Source organism: Bubalus kerabau, chromosome 23, assembly GCF_029407905.1.
Source record: "Bubalus kerabau isolate K-KA32 ecotype Philippines breed swamp buffalo chromosome 23, PCC_UOA_SB_1v2, whole genome shotgun sequence".
Classification (NCBI taxonomy): Eukaryota; Metazoa; Chordata; class Mammalia; order Artiodactyla; family Bovidae; genus Bubalus; species Bubalus kerabau.
Genome location: NC_073646.1, coordinates 22,442,356 through 22,446,907, shown reverse-complemented (window position 1 = coordinate 22,446,907; position 4,552 = coordinate 22,442,356). Strand labels below are relative to the sequence as shown.

The window sequence follows — 4,552 nt, the reverse complement described above, 5'->3', positions numbered from 1 at the left end:
TCCAATCCTTACCCCAAACCTGCCTGCTCACCCCATTTTCCTGGAGTCATCAAAAAAAAATTGTCCTTTTGGAGTAGACCTTAAATTTAAAAAGAGATGGTGGGCTCAAATATGCATAGAAGCTGGAACTGATCTGGGGTAGAAAAAAGAGTACATGTGGATGGACACCTGGGTGGATCAGAGAGTGTCACACCCTCATGGTAATTTGAGTCACTTTTATGGGGCATTTCTTCTGGGTTTCCTTTGGCCAATCATCTCTCTTTTCCTGGATCTGAGTTTGTATTGGGTTTATTTCAAGGTCCTCCCCTGTGTGTGCACACATCTCTTAGCCAAGATGGTATCCAGCGAAGAGGCTTATGGATGGTTTGACATCACTAACTACGAGGTGATGATCGCCAAAGAGCCTTTCTGGGCATGTGTAGTTGGTAAGGTCTCCTTGACTTTGAGAATAAGGTATAAGTGGTCTTTTATCTCTTATCTGGGCAGGGCTCAGCTCCTCTCTCCTGCTATTATGGAGTATATGTCCACAAGGGAGAAACTCCAGCTGCTCAGCCTGGGACCCATCTATCTCCCGCCTGAGTACAGGTTCTGACAATTTAACAAGAGGCTGTCTGCACTGGCAGTATTATGAAAAGATGTCCTGCTTCTCCCACCTCTCTTGAATCTTAAGATATTACCATCTTGTAGCTTCCAGGTCGAAGAGTCTTTCATCTTAGTCTTGATCAGTTCAGTTCAGTTCAGTTGCTCAGTAGTGTCTGACTCTGCGACCCCATGAACTGCAGCACACCAGGCCTCCCTGTTCATCACCAACTCCCGGAGTCTACCCAAACCCATGTCCATCGAGTCGGTGATGCCATCCAACCATTTCATCCTCTGTCGTCCCCTTCTCCTCTTGCCCTCAATCTTTCCCAGCATCAGGGTCTTTTCTAATAAGTCAGTTCTTTGCATCATGTGACCAAAGAACTGGAGTTTCAGTTTCAATATCAGTCCTTCCAATGAACACCCAAGACTGATCTCCTTTAGGATGGACTGGTTGGATCTCCTTGTAGTCCAAAGGACTCTCAAGAGTCTTCTCCAGCACCATATTTCAAAAGCACTCTTGATATCCATTGTTAAAAAATAAAATTCAACTCAAAAAATCACAAATCAAGCAATATTCAATCTAGCAGATAGAAAGGAGCTCCAAAGAACAGACAAGGCAAGAGATTTTGCGGGCAGAAGGGAGCAGGAACAAGGAAGCTGCACTAGGTAGAAAGTGGATCAAGCTTATTATCCTCAGAGCTGATGTCAGAGGTCTGTGGGGCCACCTAATTAATGCTGACCAGGCAATTTCTGACTGACTGGGGTAAGATTCCATTTCTGGGAGAGTCGAATCTGTAATTAGGTCTTGGTTTGATTGATATGGGGCTTGGTATTGGAGAAGGAAGTGGCAATCCACTCCAACGTTCTTGCCTGGAGAATCCCATGGACAGAGGAACCTAGTGGGCTACGGTCCATAGGGTCACACAAGTGACTTCATTTGGGGACTCTTGTCTTTAACACTGTCAGGGGTGTGTGTTCCTTTCCCTTGGTTCCGTCTCATCACAGCAAAGCTTTGAAATGATGTACCAGTGTTACAGCTTCATTACAGCCCAAGAGTTTATTAAGCAGACAGCATATCGTACACCCCGAGAAGTGAGGGCAGGCCGCCCCGAAGGAGTGGCCTCAACCTGTCTTGGCTTCCCTTTTTTAATACTTTTTGTCTCCTCCCCTTTGGAACCTAGTTGGTTCTTGAATACATAAAATAAGTCTCATATATGTAAGGCAAGCACAGAGAAAAAGAGAGCGAGCTGGGCAGTCAGGCAAGAAAAGGGAAATTTATTAGAGGGAAAACAGGGTGACTGGCCCTTAAGGAGAACCAGCATCCTCCCTTTCTGACAGATTCCTTTTTAGAGCCTGGCAGTTGCCTTTGCAGCCAGCAGGGCTGCAATGAAAAACCCCACCAGTGCAAAATCCTCTGGAAGCATGGTTACGCAGCCGGAGGTCTAGAATCTGATGGTCTCGTAGCTTTGAGAAGATAGGCACCAGTGAGGTAACAGGATGCCATTTGGGCAATTTGGTCAGTCTCAAGGATCACTGTGATTTATTCTTTGTTTGCGAGATCGGCATAACAAGCCATCTTATCAGTGAGACCCCATGTGGGCCCCATCAATATCCGCCATTGATCAGGAAGGGGGTACTTTTTTCCCACCAGAGGTTCCCACTCCAGTCCTTGGACTTTTCCTTTGTTCTCCTTTTCATCCGCTTTCTAGCCGCCATTTTGGACTCCCCTTTTTTTCTGCTCTGACTACCTAACAGCACCATCACGTCAACACGTTACTTTAACACACATTGTTGAAAACAGCACTTTAGAGAATAACTGTTCCCATGTCTGCACTTCTCCTGAGCAATCAGGATCTAGCTCAGACACAGCGGGTGTTTAATGGTTGCCCATTGAGCTAATACATTGATGTGCGGCGAAACGGCCCATTTCTCCCACCATCTTTTATTCTTTCCATCTATTTCCTACATTCTAGGGAATGTGATCACCCAAGACTAATCCAAGGGAGAGGATCCAGTGCAGTAGCTGGATTCATGAGGATTTCTTCTCCAGAGCTACAAGGATGCTAAGCCCCGCTGGCTGCAAAGGCAACTGCCAGGCTCTATGATTGAGTGGCCCTTTGAGGGACGCTGGTTAAGTGAATTCATCGCTCCTCTCTGGAGCTGGTGCACTGGGACACGAGTGCTCAGGTCTGAGGAAGGAGGCAATATAAATAGAACTTGAGGTACCAACTTAACCACCAGATAGACCTGGATTTGAAGCTGAGCTCTTCCCAATAGGAGCTGTGTGAGCTGGGGTGAGTTCCTTAACTTCTCTAAGCCTCAGTTTCCTCATCAGTAAAATGCAGGTGATAAGAGTCTATAGTGAATTGATTGCCGTACCTTGAGGAGGTTTCTTCCATAATCTAATTTTAACTGTGTGACTTGCTTTGACCAAGGGGACAGCGGCAAATGCAATGCAAGCAGAAGCTGGAGATGTGCTTGCACATTAGGGCTTACACTCTCTTGCTGTTAAGAACCTTTCCACCATCATGTGAATAAGTGTGGGCTGATTGATGAGAGGCATGTGACTGTCACCCAAGCTGACATCAGGCCAGCTGCCAGACATGTGAGTGAGGCTTTCCTAGACCGTCCAGCTCCAGCCAAGCCAGCCCAAGTCAGAATAAACCCCCAACAAACCCATCGTAATGTGAGAAATGTTTGTTATCTTAAGACATTACCTTTGAGGGAGAAGGGATTGTCACACAGCAAAAGCTGACCAATACACATTTCTTCACCAGGGTGATGCTTGAGATGTAAATACACATGCATAAAAAGTACTTCAACCAGTGCCTGACACATAAGCATTTAATCAGTTTGGATCACATAATTGGATCTATGAAACCAGGATACTGGGAGCGTCTGGAAGATGATCTTCATTGAAACAGAGAGAGGCAAGAAAAGAAAGTCTGCTTCATTTACACAATGCATGGGGCCAAACCTGTTTCTCTCACACAGGGCGGCTCTTCCAGACCCTGCAAAATCACCACCAGTCATTGCTGATCTGCACAGATGTGAGTGTTTCATTCCAGTGTCATCTTGATGATCTGTATCAGCTGCAGGATTAGTCAATGGGAAGGGGGCAGGCCCTTCTACTCCAGTGCCACCAACAAAAACCCATCAGAGACCCAACAAGTAACACACTCACACACCGAGGTGGTCTGACAAGAGCCCCTTCCCCACTAGTCAACAGGTGTGACAGAACGAGGCTACAGTGGATTCACTATATGGACATTTACACTTAAACCCAAATTACAATTCCTCTCAGCCTATCACCTGCACCCCATCCCTATATCCAAAGAGAAACATCTAGAAAATTCCCTGGCAGTCCAGTGGTTAGGACTCTGTACTCTCACTGCAGAGGGTCCAGGTTCAATACCTGGTCAGGGAACTAAGATCCCACAAGTCATACAGCATGGCAGGAAAAATAAAAAGCAACTTCATCTGCACTCACACACTAGTTTTCCGCTGCAGTCTGAAAACACAAAAGTTGCCAAGTTCTTTCTCTCTGCTTCAGACTGAGATGCAAGAAGCCACATCAAGGAACCACTAGCTGACAGTGTCCCGTGTGAGAACGCGCTGGCGTTGGAGTGCCACCTCCCAAAGCTCACAATGCAGAGAGGTCTCGGGGCCCCACAGAGAGTGGATTCTGCACATGAGCGGCCCTTCCCACCACTCCATCACTGCAACCGCTTGCTTCCCCAACAGTCACAAAGGCTCTCAGAGAAAACAGTCCTACAGACAGCATCTTTGTAAAAGCCAAGCATTGGAAACAACCCTGCTGTCCTTCAGCAGTAAGTAGAATGAGCTTCTTTTTGAAAAATGTGGTTAATTTACACAGTGGATGGGATGCCAAAGAACAGTGAGAATGCACTCCACACAATAGCATGCATGCAGTTCGCAAACATGAAGTTAAGTGAAAGAAAATACTCAC

General features: G+C 46.3%; 1 non-coding gene across 1 annotated transcript; it reads left to right on the top strand.

Moving 5' to 3' along the window:
* Positions 1–3,936: 3,936 nt before the first annotated feature.
* On the top strand, positions 3,937–4,009 carry TRNAE-CUC (transfer RNA glutamic acid (anticodon CUC)). Its single transcript has one exon. It is a non-coding gene; the product is annotated as a tRNA-Glu (tRNA).
* The last annotated feature ends 543 nt before the right edge of the window (positions 4,010–4,552 follow it).